The 25257-nt window shown below is 35.2% G+C and overlaps 1 protein-coding gene across 1 annotated transcript in view; it reads right to left on the minus strand.

The window, feature by feature from the left end:
• The window catches only part of FAM189A1 (family with sequence similarity 189 member A1), a 537302-nt gene that overhangs the window by 65430 nt on the left and 446615 nt on the right, over positions 1–25257 (minus strand). The window lies entirely within an intron of this gene.

Here is a 25257-nt window from a genome sequence, read left to right on the forward strand (position 1 = left end):
TTTGGAAATTGGTCTTGATCAAGGACACATGACAAAACTAGTGGAAATGTGCATCGGCCATGGGTGGGGGGGGGGTGAAGGGGGGGGTTGAAGGGGAAAGGTGGAGCATGAATCATGTAACCATGTTAAAAATGAATATTAATAAATGTTAAAAAAAAAAAAGGAGATTACAGGGGACCCTTTGCTGGTATAGAATCCTGTTGCATTGCCCGTATACAGTTTTGGATCACAGTCCCAGAGCTAAGAGGAGCTCTAACTCATTAAGGCTTGCATCCACATGGGTTTTAGGCCCTGGACATAGTTACAGGGAAGAGATTTGTATTTATAGTTACACATCAAAGCACAGGCCAGGAGAACAGTGACCATGCTTCTTAGATCATACCACTTTAGAAGAACCCAAACTTGCAGACTCCCAGAGCTAGCCCTGACAAGAGCAGCAAGGAGCTTGGGATAGTACTCCTACCACACTGGAAGCAGAACTCAACCTTAACAGAAAATGATGTCAAGAAATAGCAGCAGCTTCAGAAGCTAAAAAATTCAGAGGCTAGAAAAATTAGCAAAATATATTTAAAAAAAGAATTTGATTGCAGAAAGTTATTATGATGAAAAGGAAGATCAAGATACAAACTCAGAAGAAGGCAATGAAGCACAGCTACATGAAAAACTTCTCTTAGTTTCCTTCTATCTCTATAAATTGACTCATTTAAATTGGAGGATCATGTACCAATTCTGACACTTTCCAGATGGTATTGTTTCTCAAGGACATCTTTAAAAATCTATTTTTTTTATTATCTTTGGTTTTTATGTCACTTTTTTTTATCCAAATATATACTTCTTCCCTCCTTCAGGAAAGGCATTTCTTATAACTCTTATTTTAAAAGCAGGAGAAAAAAATCCGCCTAGGGCAACCAATCAAAATATCAACTAAGTCTTTCAGAATGCCACTGCAATTCCATTCTGAAACATTCCACATCTATAGTTTAATACTTCTGCAAAGATAGGAGGAAGATACATTCGCCAACTCTTTCAGGGATAAAATTTGATCATTATACTTCTACAGTTTTCAATATTATTTTTTCTCTTCTCTGAATTCCTCCCAATCCCCAGTTTCTTACCTTCCTGGGGTATACACTAGTTTTGGGATCTCTCTCTCTAAAGAATATGTTCATTATAATGACTCTTCTTCTATATAATTCCAAACTCCTTTCCAGAATTATTATACCAATCCACAGTTCACCAGTAATACACTAAGGTGACTGTTTTTGCTTAGCTCCTTCAATACTGACTTCACATTTTTTTTTAATTTCCCCCCAGTTTTCTGAGTTTGAAGTGAAATCTCAGAATTGTTCTAATTTTTATTCATTTGAAATTCAAAGGAATTTTTGTAGGGTTATTAGTGGTTTGAAAATCTTATGACAATTATTTTTCTGATTACCTTTGATGACTTATGCATGAAGAAATAGATTTCATTTGAATGTATGTGTATTTCTTTATTACATATCCTCAATATAATAATTTTTATAACAGTAATTTGAAGCAAAATTTAAAAACCAATTAATATTTCGCTTTCATAGGTTGCATTTTTGTGCCAAAGGTTTTTGATATAATCTCTCTAACTCTGTAATCTCTAATTCCACTTATTAAGAATTTCCCTCAAACAAAAGCTGCAAAAAGTTTCTGTTCTCATACTCTAAGTTAAATTTTGCAAGGATTTATAAGAAGCCATGCCTGTGGGCAGGGTTCGGACACTTGGAATCTTGGGAGATTTCTGATGCTATCCTGGGGCATCAGACCAATTGTCAGTTGGGCTGTGCCCTATAAAAGGGAGGCAAAGACTAGACCCAGAGACTCAGTTTGGAGCCAGGGATCCAGGGTGGAGGGAGAAGGATCGTGGGTAGGCTTATCTATCTTGGCTGACCAATAGCAACATCTCATTGACAAACCCAACAATCTCTTGGGGAACAATATATATTTCAACCAACTAAACATCACAGTCTGGCCCAGGGCTTTTCAGCCCTGGGTCAGTAGTTTAGCATATATTCATCTATTTATCTTCAATCAAGCTGCCATTTAATTTGTCTATAGGCAAGCAGTGTCCACTAAAGCAGGCCAGAGGGCCTGGTTATCTCAGCTATCAACATTCTGAAGCTGTTAGATTTAGTACTTAGAGCTAAGATCAAACTTCATTTAGGGATTCCCTAATAACCCTCTTCCCTTCTATCAGTTTCCCTTGTTGTTTGATTAACACCAGTAAAAGTTTTGTTTATAAAAGTCAATTCAGCTACTGACCTTTTTGTTGGTTGACTTGGCAACAGGTCAGCCTCAAGGAAGTTCTAGGGCAAGTTGAAGGGTCAGAGGAGGATCCAGTCTTACTCCCTGGGAGTTGAGCTTAACTACCATCAGTAATAACAATAGTCAGATGCGTTATTGAATTGTCATTGTTATTCTGATGTAATTGATTTAGTTATCATTAATTGAACATCAATTGGTGCCAGAAGGCTAGTTTTCCCAAAGAAACACACTGTGATTGGGTGAGGGGATTCTACAGGAAGTTTAGTTGTGTTTTCTGATTTCCTGTTTATACCTAAGGAAGGTTTAAAGCTCCTTTGTCATCTGGGGCTTTCTGCTTTACCTTTCTTAACAATTACATCTTTATAATCAAGTCCCTCAACGATCATAACACTTTGTAGTCTCTAATTCTACTTATTAAGAATTTTCCTCAAACAAAAGCTACAAAAAGTTTCTTATCTCATACTCTTCTTAAAATTTTTTATGGTGTGATTAGTTTTACGTTCACAAGACATCCATTTGAGCCTATTTTAGAACATGTTGTAAGATATTTTAAAGCCAAGTTTCTACCAGTTTTTAATTTTCATCATACTTTTTGACAAATGGTAAGTTCTTTCATCATCAATTTCTTAAGAATTGTGTTATTGAGTTATTTTTTTTCTGTTCAACTGATCTACTAAAATTTTCAATTACTTCCCAATAGTATTGATTATTGCTTTATAATATAACCTTAGGGGCAGCTGGGTGGCTCAGTGGATTGAGAGCCAGGCCTAGAGACTGGAGGTCCTAGGTTCAAGTCCGGCCTCGGACACTTCCAGCTGTGTGACCTTGGGCAAGTCACTTGACCCCAATTGCCCACCCTTACCACTCCTGGGCCAAGGACGGTCCCTAGCCAGGATGAAAAAGGAGGAGGGTTGGGCGTGGGGCTAGCAACCCCACCCTGTAAAAACTACATCTGCTAAAGAAACTGCAACCTAAAGTAGGGGCAGCTGGGCTAGCTCAGTGGATTGAGAGCCAGGCCTAGAGAGGAAAAGGTCCTAGGTTCAAACCCAGGCTCAGAACACTTCCTAGCTGGGCGACCCTGAGCGACTGTGTGACCCATTGCCTACTGGTTGTGGCCCTATGCTCCTAGAATGGAGTCCCAGGATAAAATATATATATATAACCTTATAGCATAATTTATGGTCTAGAAGTGATACTTTCGAAATTCTAATTTTTTCCATTATTTCACTTAATATTCTAAATTTTCTTTCCCTTCAAAAGACTCTTCTCAATATTTTTAGCTCTATAAATTATTCTAAAGAAAATTTAATTAGAGTAATTAATTTATAAATTAACTAAAGTAGAATCACCATTTTGATTATATTGGCATGGTCCAAAAATGAGCAATAAACACTCTCCCAATCATTTAAGTCATTCTTTACTTCTCTAGAGTATTTTATAATTATATTTTTATGTTTTGAATATATAATGGTAGATTGGCTACAAGCTATTTTATGAAGTTTGTAGCAATTTTGAACAGCATTTCTCTTTATAGTATTCTCCAAAAATATATTTGATGATTTTCCGTATTTATTTTGTAATTTGTTACTTTTTATGCAGCATAAAGGAGCTACTTACTGGAATCACAGAGCTGCCTTTAGTGAGAGGGAGATTGGTATCATGATGTACTGAAGCTATTAACTGCTTCTTAACTATTAATAAGATTCTTTACTGATTCTCTGTGGTTTGCCATAGCATCTAATTATCAGCAACAAGGAATTGTTTATTTCCCTTTTTGTTTATATTTGTCTTTAATTTATTTAGCCTATTTTATCACTCCTATTATTTCTAACATTTTTGTCAAATAATGGGCAAAGGAATGATTCTTGTTTTACTTGGTATCTATTGAGAATATCTACAGGGTTTCCCCACTGAAAAGAATTCTTGCATTTGGTTTTCAATTAGAAGAGAGACAAAAATAAATAATCAAAATCAAAAAGGCACAACTCAACGAAGAAGAAAAAGGACAAAATATCAGAATTTATACTGGTATGTATACTGGTACTTCAAAAGAAATTAAAGATTACTTTATGAAATATACAAATCACCAAGCTATAAAGAGGAGAATTTAAACAATCCAATAGAAAATTAACCTGAAAAAGAAGTGAAAGAACAACTAAAGTGAGAAGGAAAACAGTCCAAATTGAATTATAGGTAATTCGATTTTCTTCACTTTTTTAAATCAAGACACCTAAAGATTTATTGATTTTGTTAGTCACTTCAATAAAAAACATTTTTAGTTTTTCAACTCTTATAGTTTTTCTTTTCCATCTTATCTGTTCTAAATTTGCTCTTACTCTACAGAGATTGGACCTAGCCAGCTACATTCTTTCTCTTGTCACTTGAGCTATCTTGCATCAGAGTCCTACTGAGGCTTGTTGAACACTCCCTCTACATATCCTAGGCAGATGAATTCTCCTTGCTGGCTCTCCACATTATTCTGGGCCAGAGCACTGCTTCACTCTTTCTCCTGATGGTTCTGCTGTATTTTTTTGAGGCATTTTTCTTATTCTTCTTTCTGTGTTTAGAATTCCACTCTCTAGTCTCTCTGTTATTTGTCTATTTGTAGGCTAGGTTTTTGTTTAAATGTTCTCTTGAACTTTTTTCCAGCTTTTCTCTTGAAGTTCCAGTCACTTGTCCCTGTTCCTTTCCTCATTTTCTGTTTCCACTCCATTCTCTTGAGGCACAGACCCTTTTCTGGTTGTCCTTGACATAAAGGTCATTCGAACCCAGAATTCTACTGAGAATAACTCCAGAGGGAGAAGACTGACCTGAGATGGACTTTTCAGTTCCATTTTTTCAGTACTAATATTCTTTTTCCATGTAACTGATTCTGATCTGTGTTCTATACCACTCACCATGTCTTCTAGTCCTTTCTCCTTATTTTTCCTTTCCTTTTCTTTAAATGGACAGGCAGAATCAGTATTTTTTGTTTGTTTGTTTGTCATAGTATATATGGAGAAGGAGAGAATGAAGGGAAGGAGCCATTCAGGCTGAGTCACTGCTATTGAGAGACCATGTGACATCCCTGTAGCTAGACCTGGGACAGCAATATTGCCAAATTACCTGTGTTTATTGCACCTACAAAGTATTAATATTGTGCTTTAAAGTTTGCGAAATGCTTAATGTATTATTTCATTTGAGCTTAATGATAGTACTGTCATCAGGTCAGAATTATTATTATTATTACCATTTCACAGGTAAGGAAACTAAGATTGATATAGGTTAAGTAATTAACAAAGTTTCTTCTATTCTCCTCATTAATATTATCTCATTCCTCATAGTAAATATTTCAGATGTTTGTAATTCTCCTCAAATCCCAACTATATGCCATTTTTTTGTAACTTAGGAGGTGACAACCTATTTTACTTAGATAGATATGATCTTTCAGCCCATTATCTCAAAACTTTTCTACATCATCATACATTTCTTTCTTCTTTCTCTTTGTTAAAAGAAGAAAAGGTATATATACTCACTAAAACCAGTCTTTTTGCCTTCATCATTGATTCAATTCCATCTCACCTTGCACAGGTGTTTATTCCAATACTTACCTCCTTTTTTTAATGCATTTAAATTTTCCTTTCCACATATCTACCATATAAACTGCCCATCAAGAAAAAGCCATCATGTTACCTTATATATTATCAAAACTATAAATTATCTAATTTCTTTCCTCTCCTTTTCTATAAAATTTCTTTTGCTTTTATTTATTTTAATATTTTATTTTCCCCAATTACATATAAAACATTTAAACATTCATTTTTGAAATTTTTTTTTATTTTGGGAGTGGAGCCAAGATGGAGGAGTAACTAGGGCAGCAGCTCACGATTTCACCATGAAAATTCTCTCCAACCAAGAAAAAAATATTACCACAAAAGGAGTACAAGCAAAAGAACCAACAGAGACAGAGGGAAACAACCTTCAAAAAAGAAAAACCCAAAAGGTAGGCAGAAATCATTTGGGGAACTGAGGTGAGAGAGGAGTGGAGCAAGAAGGGGGCATAGCGGTGAGTGAAGAGCAAGCCAAGAGCAAACCACATCTCCCACCACCCCATGCATCTGTTCTCACAGGTTCCAAACTTCAGCCCAAGCTAAGTCAGACCCTGACATCCTCCTGGGCAGTTAATTAGTGGTCCAAGCCAACTAACACCCATTGAAATTGCAAACCAGTGCAGAAATCCTGAGTCCCAGCCCAAGGCAATCTGGGCTAAAGGGACCCAATCTATGTGGGCCTAGAGCAAAACTAGGAATCCCAGTCTGGGTTTGGAGTGAGGACACAGTTCTCAGGGAAGGCCTCCCTTTTGCACAAAACTAAGGGTGGAGCTCCAGGACAGGGCAATCAAGGGTGTGCCTAATTGAATCAAGAACATGTTGAGACCAAAACCATAAGCCAAATCCTGGGGCTAGAATCTGATCAGCACCTAACCTGATCAAGCTCATACTAAGATTAAAAGTTTACACCCAAGCCTGAGGAAAGTCTTTAAGCTATCAGCATCTCAAGGGTCAATTGAATCAGCAGGGAGAGGGAACTCTCAGAGCTCTCAGCCCTCAGACCATCTGGTAAACTAGTAACAACCCAGAAAATAAGCCAAAAATAACATCAAGGAAGGACTGAATTTTAAGAGGGTACCCCAAGTCCCCAGAAAACAGAGCCTACCTATAATTAGATAGGAAAAAATAAGCAAACAATAAAAAAGGCACCCAACTCTAAAGACTTTTTATGGAGACAAAGAGCAAGGTGCAGACACAGAAGGTGACAGTGAAAGAAAAAGAAACACACCCAAAGTCCAAAAGAAAAATATGGATTAGACACAGATTGTGGAAGAGCTCAAAAAAGACTTCAAAAACCAATTATTAGAGGTAGAGGAAAAGTTGGGGAGATAAATGAAAATGATATAAGAAGAAATGGGTCAATTGTAAAAGGAGAACCAAAAACTGACAGAGGGAAACCAGGTCTTAAAAATCAGAATTAACCATTTAGAAATTAATGATTTCATGAGAAATCAAGAAACAATAAAGCAGAATGAAAGAAATGAAAAAAACAGAGGAAAACATCAAAGACAATTGACTAAGATAGGTCTAAGAGAGAAAATCTGAGAATTTTTGTATTACCTGAAAGGCATGATGAAGAAAAAACCTTGAATATCATATTACAAGAAATTATCATAGATAACTGTCCAGAGATCCTTGAACAAGAAAATAAAATTGAAATTGAAAGAGTTCACAGATCACCCTCCAGAAAGAAAACCTCAATTGACAACTTCCAGGAATGTAATAGCCAAATTCAAGTCACCAAGCCAAGGAAAAAATATTTCAAACAGCCAGAAAGAAACCATTCAAATAACATGGAGCTATAATCAGGATCACTCAGGACCTAGCAACTTCTACATTAAAGGATCAGACGACATGGAATATGATATCCTGAAAGGCAAAAGATTTGGGTTTACAACCCAGAGTCCTCTATCCAGCAAAACTGAGTACACTCTTTCAGGGAAAAAATGGTCATTCAATAAGCTAGAAGATTTCCAAGCATTCCTAAGGAATAAGCCAGATCTAAACAAAAAAGTTGAAGGCCAAATACAAGACACAAGAGAAGCCCAGAAAGGTAAATAAGAAATAGAAAATTTAAGGGACTCAGTAAGGTAAAAATGTCTATGTGGAAAGAAGATTTCTGAAATTCTCAAAAATTACTCTAAGTAGTAGAGAAGATAGAAGGAATTTACTCAGAAAGAGAATGGAAAAAGAAGCTGATTATGATAATATGATGATATGATGTATATGTAAATGTGATGCTATGGAATGATATGTATGCATGATACAATATGCATGCATACGAATGATGTGAAAATCAATCAAAGGCTGAAAGAGAGGGTTGCACTGAGAGAAAAGGGAAGAGAGACATAGAATGGGGTAAATTATATAACATAAAGAAAGTGGGAAAAATCAATACAGAGAGGGGAGGATAAGGGTGGTGATGGGCAATGCTTAAACTTTACTCTCTTTGTAACTGTCTCAGAGAGGGGAAAATGATTATACTCAGTGGGGCATAGAATTCTATCTTACCCTACAGAGAAGTAGAAGGAGAACAAGATGAGGGAAGTGAGGGAGGGGGTTGTAATAGAATGGATGGGAATTGGGGAGGTGACAAAAAGCAAAATACTGGTGAGAAGGAATAGAGTGAAAGGGAATTGAGCAGAATCTAAAGGAGATAATAAGATGGAGGGCAATACATAGTTAGTAATCATAATGCTTAATGTGAATGGGATGAACTCACCCATTAAGTGGAAGTGGATAGCACAGTGGATTAAAAACCAGAATCCTACTATGTGTTGTTTACAAGAAACACATTTGAGGCAGAATGTCACACACAGATTCAAGGTAAAAGGCTGGAGAAAAATATATTATGCACCATCTAAAGTAAAAAAAGCAGAAGTAGCAACCATGATACCAGACAAAGCCAAAGTAGAAATTAATCTGATGAAAAAAGATAAGGAAGTAAATTACATTTTGTTAAAAGGTACTATAAACAATAAAGTAATATCATTACTAAGCATCTATGCACCAAATGGTATAGCATCTATATTTATAAAGGAAATGTTGAAGGAGCTCAAGGAGGAAATACATAGTAAGACCATACTAGTGGGGGAATCTTAACCTTCCCCTATGAGAACTAGATAAACTGAACCAAAAAATAAATAGGAAAGAAGTAAGGGAAGTTAATGAAATGCTAGAAAAATTAGAGTTAATAGATATCTGGAGAAAAATGAATAGAGATAAAAAGGAATATACCTTCTTCTCAGCAGGGCGTGGTACATATACAAAGATTGAACATGTACAAGGGCATAGAAATATTGCAAACAAATGCAGAAAAGCAGAAATAATAAATGCCACTTTTTCAGATCATAATGTGGTAAAAATTATATTTAACAAGGGTCCATGGAAAATAAAATTTAAAATTAATTGAAAATTAAATAATCTAATTCTTCAAAACAGGTGGGTCAAAGAAGAAATCATAGAAACAAATACAGACTTCATTAAAGGGAATACCAATGAGGAGATATATCAAAATCTAAGGGATACAGTCAAAGCAGTACTCAGGGGAAAAATTTATATCACTGAGTGACTATACCAACAAAATAGAGAGGGCAGAGATCAACAAATTGTGCTTACATCTTTAAAAAATTAGAAAAAGAAAATTAAAAATCCCCAGATAAAATCTAAATTCAAAATTCTAAAAATTAAAGGAGAAACTAATCAAATTGAAAGTAAAAGAACTATTGAACTAATAAATAAGACTAGGAGCTGGTACTTTGAAAAAACAAATAAAATAAAGTACTAGTCAATTTAATAAAAAAAGAAAGAAGAAAACCAAATTAACAGTATCAAAGATGAAAGGAGCAGTCTCACCTGTAATGAAGAGGAACTTAAGGCAATTATTAAGAACTACTCTGCTCAATTATATGGCAATAAATGTGACAATCTAGGTGAAATGGATGAATATTTATAAAAATATAAATTGCCCAGATTAACAAAGAGGAAATAGAATCTCATCTCAGAAAAATAAATTGAACAAGTTATCAAGGAACTTCCTAAGAAAAAATTCCCAGGGCCAGATGGATTCACAAGTAAATTCTATCAAATATTTAAAGAATAACCAACCTCAATACAAATTATTTGACAAAATAAGGAAAGAAGGAGTTTTACCAAATTCCTTTTATGACACAAATATGGTACTGATTCCAAAGCTGGGCAGACCAAAAACTGAGAAGGAAAACTACAGACCAATCTCCTTAATGAATATAGATGCAAAAATCTTAAATAGAATATTAGCAAAAAGACTCCAGCAAGTGATCACAAGGATTATTCACTATGATCAGGTGGGATTTGTACCCGGAATGCAAAGATGATTTAATATTAGGAAAACCATCCACATAATTGATCTATCAATAATCAAAACAACAGAAATCACATGATTATCATAATAGATTTATCTTAAAAGCCTTTGACAAAATACAACACCCATCCCTATTGAAAACATTAGAAAGTATAAGAATAGAAGAGTCATTGCTCAAAATAATAAACAGTATATATTTAAAACCATTGGCAAGAATCATCTCCAATGGGAACAAGTTAGAAGCTTTCCCAATAAGATCAGGAGTGAAGCAAGGATGCCCATTATTACCTCTTTTATTCAATATTGCATTAGAACAGCTAGCAGTAGCAATTTGAGAAGAAAAAGAAATTGAAGGGATTAAAGTAGGCAGTGAAGAGACTAAACTATCATGCTTTGCAGATGATATGATGGTATTCTTAAAGAACTCCAGAAAATCAACTAAAATCATCAGCAATTCTATATATTTCAAACAAAACTCAGTAGCAGGATTTAGTAAGAGAACTTCCATTTAAAATCACTAGACAATATAAAATATTTAGGAATCTATTTGCCAAAACAAACACAGGAATTATATGAATACAACTACAAAACACTTTACACAATTAAAACTAAATCTAAACATTTGGAAAAACATTAACTGCTCCTGGGTAGGATGAGCTAATATAATAAAAATGACAATCCTACCCAAATTAATCTACTTATTCAGTGCCATACTTATTCATAATAAACTTTTCCAAAAGAGAGTTATTTCCCTTTTTTTTCAGAAATTGCTCCTTTCTTATTTATTTTTCTTTTTAAAACCCTTATCTTCTACCTTAGAATCAATAATGTGTATTGTTCCAAGGCAGAAGAGTGGTAAGGGCTAGGCAATGGGAGTTAAGTGACTTACCCAGGATCACAAAGCTGGGAAGTGTCTGAGGTCAGATTTGAACCTAGGTCCTTCCATCTCTAGGCCTGGCTATAAATCTACTGAGCCACCCAGATCCCGCCTTGTTATACTTTTTTTAAGTATATATTAATTTCTTATTTCAACATATCTGTTAGTGACATTTCCTGTCACCTAATCCTCCAAGTTAAAAAAATATTACTATTATCTTTGACTCTTTCTTCTTCCTTACCTGTCATATCCATGCTATAGCCAGATCCCAGTGCTTAGCACAGTGCTTGGTACATAGGAGTTGTTTAATAAATACTTGTGGATTTGATGTCCTCTTACTCTGCAAGGTTTTGAACTTCATTAGGTATTGATGCAAGTTCTTTTTGTCTTTCAGCATTTAATTATAGAAGTCTGTAATATATCGGGTGTAATGATATTCATTATTTAAAATTTTATTATCTTTTCTGTTCGGGAACAGAAAAGATAGCTCTTACACATAGCTCTTGTAGAAGGCTAATGGTCCCTCATGTTTTAGATCTGCCAGTGTTAGTTCAGCAATGTTGCCTGTTCAACAAAAGGTTAACCATATCTTCAGCACTTTCATTAGAGTAGTTGTTGCTTTGGTCTATTAAGGCTTTAATGACAGAATCTGCAGCAAAGCTTTCATTCATTCATGTGCTATGATTCCTTTCTTTCTTCTTTTTTTAAACCCTTACCTTCTGTCTTGGAACCAATACTCTAGCAGAAGAGTGTTAAGGGTTAGGCAATGGGGGTCAAGTGACTTTCCCAGGGTCACACAGCTAGGAAGTGTCTGAGGCCAGATTTGAACCTAGGACCTCTCGTCTCTAGGCCTGGCTCTCAATCCACTGAACCACTGAGCTGCCCCCTATGATTCCTTTCTCTTAAGAACTTTGATGGTTTTAGCCTTTCCCTACCTTATATTCCTCTATAGCTTACTTTCTGATACAGAAGCTTTTCTTTCCCCTTTGATTTTAGGTTTATTCTTGGAGTAGACTTCAAAATTGAGTCAGTCTCATCACATGTTAAAGAAGTTACTTTTTACCAGTCTTAGTCTCTGTACCAAATTGCTTCTGGGGGACAGGACTGAATATGCATTATCTTATGATTATCTTATCATAGAAATTAGAAGAGAAGGAACAATACCCACTGGGGAAGAGAAGAGGAAATTCCTAGCCTCTTAGTTGTCATTCTTAAGACCTATTTCATGTTTCTGTAGATGGTATAGGAGATGCTGACAGCTGGAATCACTTTCATGAAAATGAAGGCACTTGGAACAGTGTTACTCCACTCTCAGGAGAAAATACAGCAAAAGAAATCCAGCATGGTGGCCTATTAAGCACCCTTAAAGGTAATCTGAGTTAAATGCCAGTTCAGATCAGGGCCAAGGTACAGCTAGAAATGTGGCCATAACTATGGATATGGTACCTTAGGGCAACAATCTCTAGGTCTTCCATGTGGTAACTAAAATTCTGGTACCACCTGTTCTTCATGGTCTCACAGACAAGCCAGGCCAATTTTTGTTCATGACCAAGACATTGAGCATGTAGCTCTTCTAGAAGCTTAAAGGCCCCTCATGTTCTAAGACCTGCCACAGTTTAGTAGACCTTGGTACTGGCTTCTCCAATGAAGGGTTAACCATGTCTTCAGCACTTCCATGAGGTAGATTACAGTTTGAGTCATGGTCCTACTGAGGGACCTGGCAACAAAGCATCCAGTGTCTCTTACTTCCCTACATTCACCCACTTATTTGCTTATATGCAATGAATTTGATAGCTGATTTAGGCATTTTCTTGAGGACATTTATTCCATTCCCCAGTTGGTGGGTAGATTCTATCTTCTTTAACAGATGCTTGGCAGTTTCCTGAAAAATTTAGATGATCAGTCACCTGGTCAAGTTGAACCCTGACAGTTTATGACATAGTTCCTGCCACCATCTGTTTCTACGTCATGCCTGATGAATTATCCTCCTTATTAATTCAACTGGCACCACCAGACACTTGCCAATGTCCAGGACCATATGTTCCATGTTTTCCAGAGGCTGGATCATGAAGTGGCCTTGCTATTCTTGCCAGCCACTGTTCATTGTCTCATTATGATCCATGGTGCACAGAATCTCTTTGGTTTGCTACTGGAAGTTGGAACCCAGGGATCCTAATTTTTTCTAGATTTTAGAGGCATTTATGTGGCCATCTTGGTTCCAATCCAGGCTGTGGAACATAAATAACATGCATCTCTCATGCTCCTTTAGGGAGTGAATGCTTACTTTAAAAGTCAAACTCCCATCTTGGTCTGTGCTTACCTCTTGCAGGATGTCCTGGTGGATCTGTCCCACATTCTGCCATCAAGCAAACTAGTCCTCAGCAGCTGGTGAATGTATGCTAAGAACCCCTGTTGCTGTCTCAAGGGACCCCAGCACTGCTTTCTGCTGGTACTAGTCAGTCAGACTTTCAACTAGAATTTATTAAACATAATTGTGCTCCGAGTCTCTTGGAGTAAGGGAGGGGGAGGGAAGCCTGAAATCAATGTTACTTGCCATAGAGATACCTGCTTCATGACTCAGACTTTTGGCCTGGCCCAACTCACTGGTCCTTGGGAACATGAAGAGTGAGAGAATAGAAAAGGGATGGCATGTTTCAGGATCAGCAGATCACCCCTTAAAGCCATATTGGGCTGGGCTAGGGAAAGACAGCTCTCCAGGAGCCACTTCATCCAGTAGCAAAAGCCCAACCAGCTTCTCCTGGGTTGAAGGAGGGATAGGGACAAAGAAGGCGGTCCCCAGTTGAATTTTAATGCACTTAAATATGGTATGATGACATAATGAGCAAAGTTCCAGGAAGATCTGGGTTCAAGTATGGCCTCTGATACTTGCTCTGTGATCATGGATAAATAACTAACCTTTATGTGCTTTGAAATGTTCTCAAACATTCTGTGTTGCAGAGAGGGTAAGATCTGCAATGATAAAGGAAATTTCTTTACCTGGGAGCCTCTTTGCTAATAAAATAACAAGTCCAGTTTCTATCCTTGTCCTAAATATGGTTTCCTCAGCATTTTTCTGATATAGAATTAGGTTTTGTGAGTGATCCCAGAAGGGTATAGAAATAAACTTTGAAACAAACGCTAAAATATCTTTTATTTGGAAATGCTATGACTGCCTTTTGACCATGAAAGGAGAGATTTTTTTCTCCTATAAAAATTTGAAAAGATATGGCTATAGTCAGTGAATTCTTCATGCTGTTATAAAGCATAAGAAACTTCCCCTTTGCCCAGCAGAAGTAGGACTCTTTTAATCCCAGCACTGGTTCTTAAGGGCAAGTAGAAGAATTTTGTATACTGCTAGTCTCTGTGGTCTTTGCTTCAGGCATTCAGCATGGGGGCATATTGGGGTCCAGGAGGGACAACACTGCTAGAGGCAGTCTGTCAGCAGACTAGTTTTATGCTCTGATTCCCAGCATTAATTTGCCTGTATTGATAGGAAAGGAGTACAGTAAAAATTCTTTGCCAGCAGCAATATTAGGCTACCGAAAGTTGGTGACTTAATCTACCTCTACTGGAGACTGTTTAGCTTTTAAGAAGATATAGAAGGTAGAAATACCTACATACCCACATATACGCATATATAGTGTGTGTGTGTGTGTGTGTGTGTGTGTGTGTGTAGAAAGAGAGAGAGGAGAGAGAGAGAATTTCCTCTTCCTTCCATGTTAAGAGGGTATTATGTTAATAATATCCTGGACTCTAAAGAGAAAATTTAGAATTAAGAATGTGCATGAGTTCCATCTCTTACACAAACTGTTTAGAAGTTTAATACAAGTTGGAATTGTCTATTCTGAGCTATTTTTAACACACACACACACACACACACACATTCTCTCTCTCTTCTGAAAAAAGTCATCTTTATTTCCTGATTTTTTTAGTAGTGTCAGAGAGGTGGTTGCAGAAAACAAGTAAGTACTCAGTAGATGTCACATAGAGTTTTCCTATTTCACAGAGGTAGATTTAGCTTCTCTGCTCCTCAGAAAAGTATATGAACAAAATAGTTTTCACATTGCTTTATGATAACCCCTGGAGGCTACTGCAGGGCCAAGAGTAGAGAGTACTGTGTGACTAAACTGTAAACTTCAGGAGGCCCTTTCCAACCATTTCTGGCACTGAGCCCTAGGGATGGTGTGAAGTATAAGGAAGAAGAATTATCAAGCAGGTGAGGAGTTCTGAATTACATATATGTCCAAGGGCTATCATTGTTCTTATTTACATAATTAATTTATGAAATAGCAATATGACCTGTTAATATATAATAATGTGGAAATCCATATATTTCTATAAAAGATTCAATCTAGCAGAAAATATACAGTATCAGGTTAACCACAATAAATACTGCTATGATGCTGAAATTAGAATACATTAAACTGTAGACCCTAAAGAAAAAAATAATCCTTAAAATGGAAAGAATGAATCAATGTCATTTTAATTCAGCTAAAGAGCACAATTTCTGTTTCACTTTCCTCTCATCATCAGAAGCATCAAAAAAGTTGGTAGTCCTCTGACCACCTATGAGACCTGTAGTCCTTGAAAAAGGGAAAATGACCCCTGCAATTCAGATATTCTGTCTACTTGTGTGATCAAGAATAATCAAGCACACACAATACTTATTAGAGCTACCTAATTCCTGCTTCACTTCTTCACATCACAGCAAGTAAATTGTACTGTCAAATTAAACTACATGCATGAATAGCAAATCAGAGAATTTAAAATTCAAAACACAAACATGTCATCATAAATGAATCACTTACATTATAAAATACTTATTCTTTCTGTCAAACATAATATGGAAAGCTGCCCAACTGCACTGCAGGCAGAGATAAATTATATCTCAATATACCCGAGGGCTTTACTTTTAAAAAGCATTTGAAAATATTGTGATTCTTCACCTTTTACTTTTGGTAAATTTTTTGAATTTTAAATTTTGACAAAGCACAAATATTTTATTTGCACTGCAAATCTATTTTCATTTTGACCTAATAGATTTCCCTAAAGTGTCTCAAGAACTCAGAATTGCCTATAGCAATTTCCAAAGGCCCTTATTTCTTACTTAATATACTGTTTTCCCCTAGAAAGCTTACTGGTTATTAAAAAAAAAAACACCAAAAACCTTTGTATCCCTTGAAACATTTTAAAGCAGTTTTTATAATTTATGATGAGTAGAAATATTTCTGTAATCTATAACCCTGAATGCTAAAGTCTAAATAAAATATTGATCATAGATATGGCTTTTGTAGTGCTGCGAAAACTATATTTGTTTTACTCTTGATTGACTAAAATTATTAAGCTTTACTTCATAAATTACAATAATGTAAAAGAGACAATGAGTAACCAAGTGTTTTCAATCAGGAAATGGCTCTCTTTTATACATTTTCAACTTAGACATAAAAAACTTATGTTGGAATTTATTTGTATTAAAAAGAAAATTTGTGCAACCAAAAGACTTAGTTAATTGGTTTTCCTAAATCTGAGGTTGTGCTATATATAGCTTGTAGTATGATATTGTAAATTTGTATAACTGAACATTCCCAAGAACCTATTTAAAGCTCTCATCCTCCATCCTCCCCCATAGATATGGAATTCTTGTATGAAAGGGACACCACAAATGCATATTTACTATAACAAATGACCCCATTTCCATCCTCCTACATTTAATAACTTGCTCAATGGATTCAGTCCTCTGCACTAACCGATGCACTAACTAGTCCTAGGGAATTATAATATATAATTCTCTAACCCATTTATATTTATTAAAACAAGCAAGTCCAGTGTAGGCAGCAATGCCAATGGCTGTTCTCATTGCTCCAGTATTTCAGGTGCAATAACTTAAGAGTTAGGAGACTGAGCCTCAACACCTCAACTTGATGATTAATAACAGTTGTTTGGCCCTGGATAAATCATTTTAACACTTTGTTTCCCTTTCCTAACAAACAACATGGGGGTAATAAAATTTGTATTATTTACTTTTCAGAGTTTTTGTGAAGAAAGTGCCTAATAATTCTTAAAGTGTTATGTAAATGCAAGTTGTAGTTAACTGCTACTTATTGTTATTATTATCGTTAAAAGCAAACTTGACAAATTAGAATTCTTGTTTAGAGTTCTATTTGAAGAGTACTGACTTACTGTCTTAAAAAAAGATTCTATGCCTTGACTCTAAATGTTGAGTGGAGAAAATACTGACTGAGTCAGGAGACTTGCTAGGAAGCTAAAAATGAAATTCATAGATATTATCACTTGTTGGAACAAATTGCTTAAATATAAACAATATCTTAGTTCAGAAAACACTGATTAAAGTAGACAACTATAAACAAGGCCATAATCAATTTGCAATTTTGCTGGGCTAATGACAATAGGACATTTTCCATTTTTAGCAGGGACACACTTGCACACACATATGCAGACTTTCATAGTTGTTACTTCTTTCCCTCTTGGGCTCCACCCCCCCCCTCCAATTACTGTTAAAATGAACCTTTTTATAGTTTTCAGGAGCTAGGTGCAGCTTCACTGAGAAAAGTAATTGCATTGGGGCACCTCGGTTCCCAAAGGTGCATAGGAACAGCTGTGCTTCTGTTCAAATATCACCCAAATGGGCCATGTTTTCCCAATTTGTCTAGGTTTGAGTTCTGTGAACCAGTTAATCTCAGAGCTCTCAGATAAGATTTAAAAAAATTTTATGAAGAAAAGATATACTATTTTTGCACCTACTTAAAAAAGAAATGAACTCTCGAGGTTTCTTACAATGTATACACATATAAGCAGTCTTGATAATTCACAGGGTAATTATCAAGTGTGCCAATTACTCAAAACCTTTGGATCTTTTTTTTTTCTGTCTATAATGAACTATATAACAGCCAGGTGGGACTCCAAATCAAAGGGCTATATTTGTTCTTCTTGGATAACTTTCCACTGTCATTCCACTAAAGCTAGAGAGGCTTTTCTTTCAAAGATAGCACTCCTCCCCCTCTTCATTTATGTAGAACCTTACCCTCACCATATCAGCGGTAGGATAGCACATTTATGCATCCATTTAAAAAAGTGTACAAATTAGAATACAAAGGAATCCTGAAAGACAACACATAATAAGAACAGACGCACAACAGTTTGACAGTCGTACCTTATTCAATTAGTTTGATTTGGCTTAAACAACAGTGGTCAGGGGGCTTTGGATTCCAAAGTAATATAAGTGATCATAATGGGCTGTCTTTGGATTGCAGATGGTTTTTGATCTTTTCCAAGTGGGTACTCTCTTCACTGTTATAGATTGCAGTTCATCTATGCTTCCTTACCCTTTGTGACTCTTAATCATGCTTTCCCACAAATATTACATGATGTCTTGGGCTCTACCTAAATCTCTGAACATTATCAATATAGATTTTTGTTATAAGACCAGCCAAATTATGTATCCAGTCGTGGTTATTTGAAGATATCTTTTATGCTGCCTCTTGGGGGTGGGGGTGTCAATTCATTGTTGGTAAGGTGTTGTAGGTTAAGAAGGTTTGCTTTCCATCTCCTAAAGAGTCCTATTGTGATACTACACTATGACATATAAATGCCTCTGAGTTCCTGAAAACTATATAAGTGGAGCAAAAACCTGAAAACTTCTACCATGCTGAAAAGCCTTTGAGTATGGTATCTACAACAGATTATGCCTGCTCTCCAAAGACTAACTTCTCTAGTTATAGAGAAGTACCTCTCAAACAGAGTGACCACCTAGTGATGAATTTTTTGGCCTGAGGAATACACAAAACTAAGAAAGATACAAAATAGTCCTTAGTCCCACGTGTACCATTTCTGTTCCTGTAGTGACAGTGGCAGAAAACAAGTTGAGAGTGCCAAGAATCATAATTTTGAAGCCATTTATAAACTCTGTATGTGAAATATTAGTGAAGGAGAAGTTGAGAACTGGTAATGACAGTGATACAAAAAAAAAAGATGAAAAGAAGGAAAAATGCTTCAAAGAAATATTAAAATACATAGAAAAGACCAGGAAAAAGTTCAGAAGAGGAAAGAGACAATTCATACAATTTTGTTACTATTTTGTTAAATTTAATATAAAAAAAAAAACAAAATGTAGATAACACAAATTGTTACCTTCATATACAATCCTCTTCTCTGCTCTTCATTGTATATTAAAGTTTCATGTTTGCTGATGTTTGTTAAATCAAAATTTGAAAAAAAAGAAACCTGGGTTGAATTATGATGGAAATGAGGCGCTGAAGGAAAATGATAAAACAAGAAAGTAAGTAGACAGCTTTGAACATGGCATAGAATTTATTTAATAGGCAGTGGTTATGAACAAAGAAAATGAGACATATGGAACTCAAAAAATTCAGAAGTGTGAGAAAGTTTATTAGCAAAAAGAAATTTTTAAGACAACATGGATGACATACAAGATAAATTGGCTTTGAAGACAAGAAATATGAAACTAAGTTAATGATCTGAGGTTGTCTAGAAAAAGATGATCAATTAAAGGTCTGAATATCATAATGAAGGAAAATAAAAAATTTGTATAGAAAACAGGACAATGTCCTAATCAATATAGAATCCATATATTTCCAGAGAAAGACAACACATTTAAATCACCAAGGTATATATTGGTTAAATATACAAATTTTAATAAAAAAAACAAATGTAAATAGCTAGGAGTTATCAAGGAGAATAAATTTGAATAGCTGAGGACTACTAATTATTTATGAGAAGGCAAAGAAGAGAAGATAATTTGACTTAATATCAAAAATTAAAAGGTCAGCATACATTCCAAAATAATTATCACCCTAGAATTTCATTGATTTTTTTTCCTGAATTGAAATATCTTATTGCCATAAGTTTTCCCCTCTCTGATCCAGCCTCTACATAGTTTCTGTAGTTATATTCTTAAACCGTACATTTGACCAAGTCACCATGTTGCTCAATATACTTCAGAGACTCTTGATTAACTACAGGATCAAATACAATAGCTTCTGTTTGCAACTCCAATTTCTTTATGTCCTACCTCATATCTACTGTTACAATGGAGTAGAATTTCATAAAATTATACACTGATTCCCTTCAAGAACTCAATTATCTCCCAAAATTGAAATTGTTTTTGTTGACTGCTCATGATAGTCCATCTATAATCTCTATGTCTTTGTGTAGGTTACTCAATAACTAAAATGCAATTCCTTCACATTTTTCCTTCTCTGGGAATTCAAGTTTCCTTCAAAGTGCAACATAAATGCTACACCATACATAAACCTTACCTAATCTCTCATCTTCTAGTAATTTTCCACCATAAATTTCCCTATGTATATTTTGAGTATACGTACTTATATATTATTTAAATTAATTATTATTAGTTAAAAAATGCAAACCACCCAAAGGAACAAACTAGGTAAGGAAGAAGAAGAAAGAATTAAATTCAGTAACCCAGATATTAAACTTGACAAACTAAATTGCTAGAGGAATCAGTCTATCTGACAAGAATTGCTGGAAGAACTGGAAAGCAACTTAGTAGAAATAAAATTTAGCACAAAACCTTCTACCACATATGATCATGAACTCAAAATGGATATCCTGAATATTAAATATCATGCCAAAAAAGGATAGAAGAGAATGAGATCATATACCTATCAAAGCTATGGCTACAGAGTTCTTAATGAAATGAGATAGAGATGATCACAAAAAGTATGGAATTGAAAACCTGCTTTTACAAAATTAATCCAACTAAGAAGGAAACCTTATAGGAAAAGTCTTTGGATAGAATAATATTTTGTATTTTAAAGTTATTGGCAATTAACACAAATATGAAACAAAAATTATTCTCCAACAGATAAATGGTAAAAAATAGGAACAAACATTTTTCCAAAGAAGAATTGCAAATTATGAATAATGAAGTAAATCAAAATAGTTCTGAGGTTTCACATCACACCTAGAACACTGAGAAATTGGAGTAGACATTGTTGGAAGACAACCACATTAACACACTGCTCTCAGAGCTCTGAATTAGTCCAAACATTCTGGAAAGCAAGTTGGAATTATGCTAAGAAAGCAAATAAAATGTTTTTTACCCACAGTTCACTTTGCTTGGTATAAACCCCAAGGCTGTCAAAAATAAAAAGAACTGTCTTGGGTATGTCAAAATATTTACAGTAGTGGCAGTATTTTCAAAGAACTGGAAACAAAGTTGATGCCCATGAATTAGCCGATGGCACATAACTGTGCCATGAGAAATGATAAACATGAAGACTATAGAGAAGACTAACATGAACTAATGCTAAGCAAAATAAGTTGAAATGGAAAAACACTTATTATGATTATAATAACATAGGTGGAAAGAAAAACCACAATGAGTAAAAAAAAACAGTTATCAAAGTGTACTTCCTTTTCTTCTTTGCAGAGGTATGAGATTATAGATGCAAAATACTGTATATTATGTTGGACTTTGCTGATGTCTTGGTTAGTTTGATGAACTATCCTTTTTTGTTTTTTTTCTGCTTTCCTCATTATTCTTTGTTGTAAATCATGTCTTTCTTCGATGGGGAGGAAAAACAACATATGGAGAATTGAAGTTGATATAAAAATGAAAGTTATCTGATACATTTTTAAAGAAAAAAAATTAAAGGTAAAACAAGCAGAAATGAAAACAGAAAAAATAGATAAGGGGAAATGCAGATAGAATACCATTCAGGTTGAGTACAAAGAGAGAAGAGATAGTATTTTCTCTCATCTTGTACCACATGTGGAGTCTGAAGTACAGTAGGTTAAATGCAATGGAGAGGAGTGCCTGAGGGTAATGAAAATATCAGGAAAGTCTTGGTCTGGAAGGGAGAATAATGAGGATAAACTGAAGGTCTTTTCAAAATTAGGACTGAATGGGATTCCCTGGCTTGTTTTCTGCTCCAGGAGAATGGGAATATGGCCCCTGTGGGCATCTATTGTCCAAGGTAGAAAGGCTTTCTTAGTTTTGCAGGAGAATATATTGGCCCTCAAAGTGAATGATGATGGGCAAGGGTAAAGGTTAGGACTGAGTCTATAACTCAAGATAAAGAATGGGTAGCTCTACAACAAAGCATAAGATCTCCTTCATGCATAAATATTTATAAGACTAAGACTAAATGAAAGGCCCTGTAACAAATGAATAAGAGAAATAAGAAAAAGAAGGAAAAGAAAAAAATTAAATGAGAACTACAAACTTACTAACAAAAGAAATGGATAGAGGGATGTTATTTTTGTCTTCTAGAATCTTTGCTATGTATGAGGGCCAGATCACAAGACTGAATGTGCAAGTGTATAGTCCAAAGAAATACATAGATGTAGACAGAAAAAAAAGTTAGAGGACAAAATAAATTAATGCTTCTTGAAAAAGAGTGCCAAAAATGAATGTTGTAACTCAAGTCAAGAGGTTGGAATAGGCGTGAAGTGGCAAAGAAAGATTCAGAACAGCACTCTTGAATGAAAAGGATTATAGGGGAAAAATGAATATAAGTGAATGAATAAAAAACATTGAAAAGAATGAAATACAGATTAGCAATTTAATTAACATCAAGGATCTAGGGAAAGGAGCCATGTTAGAGAAGATTAGAATTAGCTATATTTAACTAAGACAAATTATGGGGACCAACTGCTAATTTAAAACAGCAAAGCGGGGGGAGCAGCTGGGTAGCTCAGTGGATTGAGATGGGAGGTCCTAGGTTCAAATGTGACCTCAGACACTTCCCAGCTGTGTGACCCTGGGCAAGTCACTTGACCTCCATTGCCTACCCTTACCACTCTTCTGCCTTGGAGCCAATACACAATATTGACTCCAAGACAGAAGGTAAGGTCTTAAAAATAAATAAATAAATAAAATTAAAACAGTAAAGGAGTGAAATACAAAAATATTAAATGAAGAGAAATTTCTTCCAAAGAGAAAACCAACGTGCTTAAGAAAATAAAACCCCAAAATTTGCTACATGTTTAAAATACATTTTTAATACAGAATGAAGATGAATGAGGCTGAAACAAAATTTATTTTATCAAATGCTTTTTAAAAAAGCAAAACCGTAATTATATATATATTATGTATATATTATATATGTATTATATATACTATTATGATGTTAAAAATAAAAAATTTGCTAAGAGACCAATATAGAAAGTATATTAAATGTAACTATCAATAAAATAATTTTATTACTAAACTTATATGCATAAAATTGAATAGAAGCTATATTTATAAAGAAAAATCTAACTGAATTGTGAAAGACAAACATTCTATTACAGTGATTTTATGACACTTTAATATTATTTCAGGGCAAAAAAATCTAATGTGAAGATAATATGTATCTAATTATATATATTATATACACATGCATATATAAAAGAAAGCTATTAAGGGGCAAGGGTAGTGCCATGGCTACCTCATGGGATGGAAATGTCAGAAATATTATGGACAAGGCAAAAGTCCTCCTATCTAAGTTGGGGATCCAGAAGTGAAAGGTTATAGTGGAATGAGGAAGATGAGGATGATGTCTGACTACATATCATGAGTAGGAGATAGCAGGGAGGTGGCATAGAGGTCTAGTTTCAAGCAAGTTAGAGGTATCAGAACTGTGAAACTCTGGAGGGGATTCCAATGTTGCCATGTGTAAGGAATAAAATTTAGAGGTTTGACTAAAATATGAGAATTCTAAAGTAATATTGTGGTCGCCAATTAAAAAAATATTATAGTTCAAGTCAAGTGACTTTTAGTAGCTTATATTTTACAAAGGGTGGAAAGACTGAAAGTAGAGAAACGTAAGAAAAGAGTAGAAAAAATGTCTAGCCTATCACACTAAATGTTGCTCTGCCGTCCGGCTCAGCTGGGTTCATTAACCCTCAGCCAGAGGACCCAGAAGTGTCTTATGCAAAGGTTCCACCAATGCAGCCTCCTCCAGGAGAAGGAGACCTCTCCAGAACTATGCTCTTCAGAAGCCAGGAAGGGAAGACTAGTTACTCACCCAAAACAAAGTCCAAAAGAGAAGACCCAATGCCACCTCCAAGTGGCAAAGCTCCAAGCTGAAGATCCAAGCCGAAGATCCAAGCCAAAGACTCAAGCCAAGGACTCCTTAGACAGGAAGTTCAGGACTTTTTATAGCCTTTTTTCCCATGTCACTCCCTGTACCTTCCTCCACTTTACGGGAACCAATTGCAGTCTTTAAATTTGCCTAGCACTGCCTAGATGTAGGGCAGTTGCCTCTAGGGTTGTCACCCACTTTAGTAAGTGAATTGGGAGAACTCTATTACTTAGTGTTAAGCAGGAGTGTTTAAGCTTTTGGTTGATTAATTTTAAAATTGCTGATTGATAGACAAACAAAGTTTGATTCACTCTTCACACATAGGGGGAGATGAGGAGAATGGAGCATAAGCAAAGAAGGAAAATTTAAAACTGAGATGACTTGACAAATTATATTTGAAATTTGGCAATATGCATGTTTAATGCAAAGCTTCAAAATATGGCTTTAAAAAAGGACCAAAGAAATTATCAATAAATGTAAAAATTTTAAAATACCAAGCATATTTTCTCACAGGTCATGAAAATATAATTAATACAGAGAACACAAACAAAATATGCAAATCTAAATGGAGGCTAAGAAGAATGTAATAAGTGAGTTAATTATAAAAAATCATACTAATGATAACCATGGCATAAGAGAGTAGTAAGAAGGAGATAAACATCATGATATTTTTGGAGTTCATTTCACATGGTCCCCAGAGGAAAAAATATGCTTGAAAACACGTATTAACAAAACGGGATCTTAGATAACTGTAGAAACAATAGAGAAAATATAGAAATATAAAGAAAATCGGGGCAGCTGGGTAGCTCAGTGGAGTGAGAGTCAGGCCTAGCTAGAGACAGGAGGTCCTAGGTTCAAACCCAGCCTCAGCCACTTCCCAGCTGTGTGACCCTGGGCAAGTCACTTGACCCCCATTGCCCACCCTTACCAATCTTCCACCTATGAGACAATACACCGAAGTACAAGGGTTTTAAAAAAAATTGAAGGAATAAGCATTGGCAAAAAGGAAAAAACAATATTCCTATTTGCAGAGTACGTGACTATTTTGTTAGGACATTCCAAAGAATCATTAAAGAAACAAACTGA

This window comes from Gracilinanus agilis, chromosome 2, assembly GCF_016433145.1.
Source record: "Gracilinanus agilis isolate LMUSP501 chromosome 2, AgileGrace, whole genome shotgun sequence".
Taxonomy (NCBI): Eukaryota; Metazoa; Chordata; class Mammalia; order Didelphimorphia; family Didelphidae; genus Gracilinanus; species Gracilinanus agilis.